Raw genomic sequence first — 10814 nt, 5'->3', positions numbered from 1 at the left:
TATTTTCCCCCTTTTACCTTTTGTTGACCTTATAGGTCATACCCAGTTTTGATAATGACAAATACTCAAGTATTTGATGGCTATTTAGTTTTTGTGCAGGTTTATATTAAGCAAATCAATTAATGGCATATAAAGACTCAAAGTATAAAGACCCTGAAATTTTATTTTGTTGTAATTTATATTATTGCTCAATTCGGGTATGTAATAGTAAATGTAAGAACCTGACTAGAGATATGTAGATTGACTAAATAGAAAAAGGGTAAAAAAGTAAATTTTGCATGCTTCATTGACGAAGTCATTGTTCTCGTTGACGAAGGCCCTCATACTCTTCGTCACTGAAATTTAGAGCCTTGTTGACGAAGAGATACCGAACGTATTGTAAAATATCGGAATAGGGTTTGTTACTGAAGGAGCCAGTTCGTTGACAAAATGTATGGATGATTCTTTGACGAAGGCGCCATCTCGTCGATGAGGTTGGCCGGGTCAAAGGGGCTATAAATATCCTATTTCATTGCTTCATGGCTAAGAAAGCTAAAATTCTCTCTCTCTCTCTCTCTCTCTCTCTAGAACCGGTGGGATCCCTCTCTCACTCCTTAATTTTTCGCTGTTCGTCGCCTAATTCGACGATCCGAAGTTACTGCGTGGATTAGGGGAGGAATCTCTGTGAGAATAGTGGACCAAATCTTCGTTTCATGGATTTTCGGGTTTTGACCACAAAACCAAGGTAAGGGTCCAATTTCAGTTTTATTTTGGTTTATGTGTAGTAGTAAGAATTATAGTGATATAGTTCCTAGATGTTTAGGTTTTGGTGTCTCGATTCATAGTTTTGGAGCCGTAGAGTTCATATTTTGGTATTCGGGAAAGGTAAGAGGATTCTATTTATATCAATTTATTTTTGAAATCGGGATCAGTAAACCTGTACTTTATGATCATATGTATGTTTTGATTACTTATTTGGGAAAATCTATCGGGTAAAAATGTGGGTTTTTCGGGTTACAATTTTTGGGAAAATTTGGGGGTTTTGGGTATCATCTCTATTTTTTGTTGGAGAAATTGTATGTTATAGTAAAAATTGTAGTATTGAGATGACCATACCCATATTTGTATTAAACTGTATTCTTGAACTGAAAAACGATATGATTTGATGTATACTCAAATAAGTGTGGAATGAAATGTCGTATGTAAATGTTCTAGGTTTTGTAAAAATAGCTAGGGGCAGTTAATTACAGTACGCTGATGAGTATAGGGACATGAGTTCCAGAATTGTTTCAGGTTTTGTAAATTAGCTAGAGGTGGCTAATTACCGTACGCTAAATTAGCTAGGGGGGCTAATTACCGTACGCTGATGCCATGTCTAGGCTCATTACCATGGCTGAGAGTGTAGAACTCTATATCCGAGGGTGTAAAATATCACCAGTTCTTTCCGGATGGTCACCGATGGGTGTGAGCTACACCGTACTGGCAACGATATCGCTGTAAGGCTTTGGTTATTATAGGGCATCGAGTGCTTGAGTGTGATTACATTGACCGTATGTTTGGTGTTGTATGTACTGGAACGAATTTGTGAAAAATACTGGAGCTGTATTGAACTATATTGTACTGTATTGTATTGTGTTATGTTTTATTCCAAAATAACACTCGTATGTTGCACACTGATATAACCTACTTTTTTCCTTAATGAGAGGTGTCTCACCCTAAATACACAAATGTTTTTCAGGTCCTTCAGGTAGCCGAAACTAGCATCCTAGCGTCCGGAAGTAGGGGTGTTGTTTAGCTACGTTTAGTACTTGTGTAGGTACGAGTTTCGTAATCGGGTTGTTAGTGTTGGGTTTTGTAGACACCTAGAGTTTGTATTGTATTTTGGGAATGTATATTCCAGTTATGTATAGACTTTGGTATGGTTTGATGTATGTATAGAAATAACACTTTCTGCAGCGTATTTGATGAGTATGGATATGTATGTAAATGTGTATAGGGTGTACATGCACTCCACGGCGTTGGACCTTCATTCAGTGTTGTATCATGTATGTTTTAGTTGATACAGAGATAGGTTAGGATACTATATTCATACCTGGGACCTATCTGCGGGTTCGGGGCGTGACAGTAAATATAGGAAAAGATCTATAATAATCTCTGCATGTCATGCATGTAGGTAATTGTAAGCTCAAGACCTTAAAAATACCTTAGGGAGTCAACCGACACCGGATTTTTTCAGTGTCCTTATAGACCTTAGAAAAGACCTTAGGTCCCTACACAATTGTACAAAATAGTCCCCATAATCACTTATAATATCAAGGGAATAAATTGAAGTGTAAATGAACTTAATAGGAAAAAATGTAAGAGGTCAGGTGACCGAACCCTTGGTGTTCAAAACACCTCAGGCGCCTGAACCGTGGATCGGTCAACAAGTTGACCTAAGTTCGGAAAATTGAACTTAAATGAATACACTGTCCACGGGCAACCAAACCACTAAGGTGACCCTTTCTTACCAACTCAGCCAACCAAACTTTACGTTCAAATAGGCCTTGGGCGACTGAACACATGAGTTCGGGTAATCGAATGATAGACCAAGCGACCAAAATGCGGACAAAATGAAATAACCTTGGTTTAGCCAACCTAGCCTTGATTCAGGCACCTAAATGATCAAAAGTGCTTTTTTTAATTAAGTCTGTTCAGGCGATCGAACCATGGTTTAGCCACTCGAAAACTCTCGAGTTGTTTATTTTTTACTGGGGTTAAAAATTGGTTAAATGAGGTTAATTTTTATAAATGGCTTTTAAATAATTCTAATAATGCTCTATAAGTCCTTAACGGTCATAATTTGGACTTTTATATATGGGGCTTCATTTGTGCAAATTAGCAAGAAATTAGTGAAATCATTAGCAAAAATCCTCTCAATCCCAAAATCTTATTTTGCCCAATCTTCTTCAAATCCACTCATACACTCATTCCTTTGATAAATCCTAGTATTTTGAGAGTGCTTATTGTGCTATTGCTTTGTCATAGATTGCTTAAAAGTCTCAACACTTTGATTATTGATTGTTATTGATTTTGGAGAGTTAAGTAAAGAGTTTACCCACATATTTAATTTGATAAATCTAGTGTTGGGGAAAAACTCACTAGCTTGTGAATCTTTGCATTATTATTGCAAGATTCCTATAGCTATATTTTTGTTGTGTAAAATATTTTACAAGCTATAATTATTCAAACAATTCTTGTGCTTATTTCATTGAGGAAAATATTTTGAGTTGGTTTGAATGTTTGATTAGCATCTTTGATACCCTAATCCAATATTAAGATTTGATATATCTTGTTTCAAAGAAATAACTTGTTTATACACTCTTGAGCATATTTGTGATTATACTTTACTCAGTGTTTGCTTACACAAAATCACATCACTGAGCTTACAATTTCCTATACTGTTGATATATGGTTGATTGATTAAACTGTGCATATTGTAGTGCATACCTGCTTAGTGTAAAAAGCATTTCCGTGTATGCAAAGTTTTATATTTTTTGTATTCCAGGAGTGGGCCTGAAGGGGGAGACTAAACCTGTTGAATAGTCCCAGATTGGTTTAGTCCTAATTAGGAAAGTTAGGTGCACCATCTTGGTAAGGTGTAGGTTAAGGTTAGCCCTGCTAATTGACCTAGTTGTAACCGGTGCTGCTCCACCCGTTAAGTCAGCTGTAGTGGAATCCTTGTGTTGGTGAGTCAAGGCGGGACGTAGGCAATAGTGGCCGAACACCGATAACATTTCTTGTGCGTGCTGTTGACCTTATAGGTCGCACTTGATTTTGATAATGACAAATACTCAAGTATTTGATGATTGTCAAGTGTTTGTGCAAGCTTAAATGAATATCCCAAGGAATGACATTTGAAGCAACTAGAAGACCCTGAAGACTTTAATTTATAATTGAAAATTCAATGATTGTAATATGGGTCTGTAATAGTAACTTAGGATGTGGTTTGTATTTATCTTACCTACACATCAAGCATATTGGATATATGGTAAGCTCAATAAGACCATAGCAAGACTCTAGGTCCCAACACTCACACACATATCATATAATATATAGGAGTGTTAAGTATGTTCTTTAAATTGAACAAATATCAAGAATTTGAGAGGGCTCGAGTGACCAAACCCTTGGAGTTCAAAACTCCTTGGGTGCCCGAACTATTGAAGAGCAACCATTAACTTGGGCTCTCGGGCAACGAACCAATAATGCGCATATCTTCCATAGGCGCCTGAACCCTTCGAAAAGGACATTCCATCGACTCGGGCTACCGAGTAGTTTAGTTCAAAAAGATCCCCGGGCAACAGAACACACGAGTTCAGGCCACTGAATATAGGATTGGGCACCTGAAGTTACGAAGCAATGCTACTGACTTTGATTCGGGCTGCCGAACCATGACATGGGTGACCGAACTCATTTAAATTACTTTTATTACTGTGTCTGTTCGAGCGACCGAACCTCAATTTAGCCACCCGAACCTTGGTGGGTTAAAATAATTTTAACCACTGTAAAATTGGGTTAAATTGGGCTAATGATGTTTTAACTATTTGAGACTTTTTTAATTATTCCCAACATATCCCAAACGGTTAAAATTTTACCCTTGCCTATAAATATAGGCTCATTTGCAAAAATTAGTGGATGATTAGCAATTTACATTAGCCAAAATTCTCTCTTTTCAAAATACACTCTTTGGACGAATACTCTCAAATCTTCACCTCCTTAATATATTCTGAGATTGTGAGAACATTTCTAGAGTGCTTGTGATTGTTAGGATTGCTAGAAACTCCCATTTGATTGTTTGTTTGCAATATTTTTGTTGGGGAGTCTTAGCTTATGTTTATCACACAGATTTTGATTATAAATCTTGTGCTGGGATAAACTAAGTGAGCTTAGGATATTTGCATCTTCGTTGAAAGTGTCCAATAGCTTGGTTTTTATTGTGCAAATATTTTTCAAACAAGCAAAACATTTTCAAACTAGTATTGTGTGTATTTCATTTAGGAAAATCTTATTGAACTAGTTTGATTATCTGATTCATATCTTTGGAATATTGATTTGCTACTGAACTGTGCATTGCTTAGATTCCAAGATATTGCTTGTTTTGAACGCACTTGAGCATATCACTGATTATATTATACTGAGTGTTGATAGCACAATAATTTGCATCACTAAGCTTACACTATATCCATATCATTGATGTGTATGTAAATGCCCGTATTGGGTACATATCTGCTTTACATAAAAGCATAATCACTGTACCATCTTATTGAGAGAATACTGTTATATTTCCAGGCATAGCCTGAGGGGGCGGTAATCCAACCCGGTAAGGATTGGTTGTAAAGGTTGAGGTCAGCTCTGTGCTAATTGACCTGGTTTGTTTAGGTGCTGCTTCACCTGTTTAAGTGAGCAATTATAGTGGTAATCCTTGTACTTGTTAGCCAAGGCGGGGACGTAGGCAATTGGCCGAACCTCGATAACAGTTTTGCATGTTACTTTCCTTACTGCTTTCTAGTGCATGTGTAGTTAATTAAAGTGCATGGTTTAATTTCTAGTAAATATTATAATTGATTTACCTTACTTGAACTAGACTGGCCATAGAGTTGTGAATATACTACTATTAGGATACTCACCTAGGGCATAAATTTTTAAAATACCAATTCACCCCCCTCTTGGGATCACGGTAAAGCTATCACTTGCTTTTAATTTTCGCATTTTAAATTCCAACACATGAATGTTTGTATTTTACGATGGTGAATGATTGGGTATATATATGCATAGACAGACTCTAGGTTGAGTAATAATGTTGTTAGATTAGTTGAACCTAGGAGAGAAATTTTAAATACCCAATTCGCCCCTGCTCTTGGGAATACACCAAAGCTAACACCATTTATTTATTTTCTTTTATTTTTATGAGTTTGGGTTGTTACATTCTCCCCTCCTTAGAAGAATTTTGTCCTGGAAATTCATTAATTTCATATTTTCACAATTTTAAGAACTAGCTAACCACATTTATACATTTTAATTAATTCTAACATATGCAACATCAAATCACTCAAAGTCAAACAAGATCATTACTTATGCAAACGTAAACATATTACTTGCGCCTTTAGTATTGTACCCTTCTGTTGTACCAAGCATATAAACACGTGCCGGGATGTCATCGCCATGAGGCACCGGGTTGTTCCTCTGATTTAGATCTGGAGCAAGTGCATTGTTTGGTGGTTCTCGACACTCTCGGGCTATGTGGCCATACTTACCACATCTATAGCACACGACACTCTTTCCCCGACATTCTCCCCAATGCCTTTGATTGCACCTAGAACAGTGGGGGAGTGACGAATTACCCTGTCGTCCCTGATCATTCCTTTCTGGCCTTTGACCCGCAATATCTTTATCTCCCCTCCAAGACCCTTGTCTGACATTTGCATGAGAGCTGGAAGACATGGGTCTCTTCCTCCGTTCTGACACCTCTGCACCTCTCTGTAGACTTGACTCTGCAATGGTGACTTTATCCACCAGTTATGTGAAGTCCTGTGTCTGAAAACATGTCGTGTGCTCATGAGTCCTCTGATTTAGGCCCCTTTCAAACCATCTCGCCTTTTGATATTCATCTGGGACCATGAAAGGTGCAAAACGGGAAATTTCCAGGAACCTAGCAGCATACTGCTGAATTGTGAGGCACCCTTGAGTCAAGTTGAAAAATTCCCGTGCCTTCGCATTCCTAGTGGTGGCAAGAAAATATTAGTCATAGAACAGCTTGAAATGACCCTAGGTCATCGCTATAGGTACTACTCGCTGCTATTCCAACAGCTTCACTGCTTGCCACCGCTGTTCAGCTTCTCCAGTCAGCTTGAAGGTGGCGAAAAGAACTTTCTGCTCCTTAGTGCAATTCAACACTGTTAATATCTTCTCCATCTCTCACATCCAAGTCTCAGCCTTGATCGGGTTAGTGCCACCCTCAAAAGAAGAGGGTTTCAAGCGGGTGAATTGATCAATCGTACAACCTTGGTTCACTGGTGGGTAGCTCGATCCCTCTAAATCTCATCTCAACTCTTCTCTGACTTGACGAGCTATACCCCGCAATAGTCCGGAGGTTTCAATCTCATCTCCATTGGAAGCTCCCAATTCATTTCCTTCTTCATCATCCACGCCTTTACCTCTAGGATCCATCCTTAATATATATAACAAAGGCAAGTTTAAAATTTCTACATCTTAATATAACTGACATAATCATAAAATAGGAAACCAAATTAATATCCAAATCCTCAATTGAACACCCAACATCCAATTATTCACAATCATCTTAACCTTCAAATTCTAATTCCATGTTTCAGTCTCTTATCTTGGAAACATCACCGTCGATGAATTTACCATGGTTTTCTGAAACTGTTGACTGATTCAGAAAATCACAGAAGTCCATCTAGGTATTTCTTCCTTCAGGCTATGAAACAAAACTTAAATTCCTATCAGTAACCTAATCTACCCATTACTACCCTTATCCAACTCAAACCTATACTCTGGTATTAATCCTCCTAAAGTTTGCAGAATCTATAACCTAAAACTCTGATACCACTTGTAATGCCTTGAACCTGCCAAGTGGGGCCCAAGGTGTTATGAGACCAATCACACGTCTCTGATACCATTCACGCAATAGAACAAATTAAACAACCTCAAATAAAATACTATAGTACTATAAACATATATACAAACCCATAAAAGAGTATAACCAAATTCTCCATATTATATAACCAGGAAATTTTAACATAAACCTTTACATAACATATTCTTTTAACCACTCACAACTAAACCCTGCCCTTGAGCTTTCTAAGTTTGATCACCTAAAGAACCTAAAAAGAATAATAAATAGCCGGGGTGAGACACCTCTCAGTAAGGAAGAAAAATCTATAACAGTGTGTGGCAGAGAGTTCAATACATACAAAAAAAATTATCTATTATTTAATATCATTAGCACCAAAGAATCCAAATCATCAATTACATCTCTGACATCTGATAACATATACACATTCATAATTATTTTTACTAATAATTCTCGAGAATTAAGAAGACTACCCGCCCATACAAGTAGCTTCTCTCTATTCTAACACTAATGCTAGGGTACTCACCTTACTCAGTAAGCCCATGGGTTATGTATCTAGGCAAAGTCTTTGAGAATAGGGAAGCTTACCCGCCCATACAAGTAGCTTCCCTCTGCTTTGGTACCAACAAAAAAATTACTATGGTACTCGCCTTTCTCTGCAAGCCCTTGGTGGAGAATTTTACTTTACCATAAATACTTATGTAATTAAATTTACACATGTCAAATGCTAACCATTACACAAAAATCTGCATGTATACACATATCACAACCAATCCACACAGGATATACACATTCTTCATTCACACCCACATAGGGTCTATATCCACACAGAATACAATGTCCACACAGGACTCATATCCATACAAGAATACCATCCACATAGGACTATCAACCACACAAGTTACTACACAAGCTTCTCAACCACACATGTTACAAATTCACACACACAATCCTATTCATAGTAAATCGGTAAAACAAACTCCTCATTCCACTGCCAATGTTTTAAACCCTTAATATAAACGCCTATAATGACCTCCTCATGCCACTGCCAATGTTATATGCCGATTATATCAGGTACGATATAATGACCTCCTCATACCATTGCCAACGCTATATCGCAATTTACATGAACCGTAGAACAATACACGTTCATTGCATAACCCATCATCTAGGAACATCAACACATTTACCACAGTATACACAATCAAACAATACTCACAGTTGAATTGTATTCACAACCAAATGGAATTTACAACCCAAACAGTAACCACAAGTGAATCGTAATCATAATGAAGTTGTAACGACCCAAAAATTACACTATTTATTTATTATAAAATATAAATTACTATGTTACCCCTGTTATACTTGCTATAACATCTTAGGCCTCAGATGGGCACCTAAGGTATCCCTGTACACAAATGGTCACACCTATGCAGCAGAAAACATAAAGTCATACACCCATATTTACAATACTAGAATTCAGTGTTTCCCAAACCATATATACATATTTACACATCACCCCAGTACCATTTGCTTAAAAACATAATCCTCTAAATACACTTACCCTATAGGTAGGGCAAAACAAAAGATCTCTCTATCTGCGAGCCTAATCTGCTCACTTAGCTGGTTCACTTGAAAAATGTTAGGTTGTTAGGATAAGACGATGCTTAGTAAGTGGAAATATGCTATTACTAGTGTGTGGCGACCGAGTTGCATAAATACTATAATGACAATATCTGAAATTGTATAAGTTGACAAATCAATATAAAATATAAATTACATTCATCATAGTTTAAACATAACTGTACCATCTAAGTTTTCTATTTTTCATACTTCCAATATCATACTATATTTGTTAGAAATTCTATAAATCTGTATACATATACATAGCTGAGATTTTTCCCTAGAAAACTATATGTCATGATTTAACCCCTCATAACAGGGTTGTACGACCAGTAGGCGGGACTCAATCCTGGTTGGCCTACCAGGTAAGTCAACTGTACTCTACCAATCCATAGTCCAGCCAAAATGCATCATCTCCTAAGCACGGAACTAGAAAACTACCTCATCAAATCGAGCCCCCTCGACCTAGAGTACTGGGGAGACTGCAAACTCTCCAGGAAACGGTTGAAGGAATCCACATATTATCTGAGATATGTGGTTGCAATCTGATCTGAAAATAGCAACGATACCGTGCTCTATTGATTGAATCTGTCTGAAGTAATTCATCAAGGATCCGATACTGTATATATTATTACTATAATTACCCTACTATTTTCATCATATTTCGAAAATAACCATAACACTATAAATTTGATATGTAAATCATGTAATATCTGAATAAAATAACTGTATGTTTGATTGTAATATCTAGCTTAATCCTCACGCACACGGCGTACTCTCCCCAAAATCCTAGAATAATACCCACATGCATATTTCCAATAAATCAACTATATTACCACGAACCTACATACTCATAAATTTCTAAAATATAATTTACCTAAGCTTCTAAAAACACTCATTGGGGTTCCCAACCCATATCTGTAGGGTCTCGAAACACCCTATTCCTGAAAATATAATACTCAAATTTTACTTCATAGAATTCTAGTATATTTGCAGATAATACTAATCCAACCTCAAATGAATTGGGTAATATTGAAAATGCTCAAATAATCCACTCACACTGGTTTTGGGATGGTGCCCAAGTTGGCCTAACCAACGACCTACTCCAGCAGGCTTAAAGAGAATCTTCCTAGGAGTAGCGTGGCGGCTTCCGATCATCAAATTGGCGAAAAACGGAGCCGAAATCGTGGAGAGAAGGAGAGAGGGTCAATTTTTATAGAGAGAGAGAAAGAGAGTTCATGCATGACCTTTTGCTGAAAAATTCGATTGTTGCTTACTTATAGACTTCGATTGGTTGACGAGACACGTCGTCAAGTTGATGAGTCCATAAAGGGAGTTTGTAGCTGAACACGAACCCCTCATCGACGAATTTCAGGCTCTGCAAAACCCCTTCTCTGTAACTTCTCGTCGACGAGACACGTGTCTATATCGATGATCCCTAGTAGAATACTCGTTAACGAAATCCCTGTATTCGTCGATGAGACCCAATAAGACCTTTTTTTGAAATTTTCCTTTCCTTCTTATTTTTTTTATTTAATTACTATAAATTCTCCAGGTCTTTACATTCTCCCCTCCTTAT

This window comes from Malania oleifera, chromosome 2, assembly GCF_029873635.1.
Source record: "Malania oleifera isolate guangnan ecotype guangnan chromosome 2, ASM2987363v1, whole genome shotgun sequence".
Taxonomy (NCBI): Eukaryota; Viridiplantae; Streptophyta; class Magnoliopsida; order Santalales; family Ximeniaceae; genus Malania; species Malania oleifera.
Note: the sequence above shows the minus strand (reverse complement) of the source record.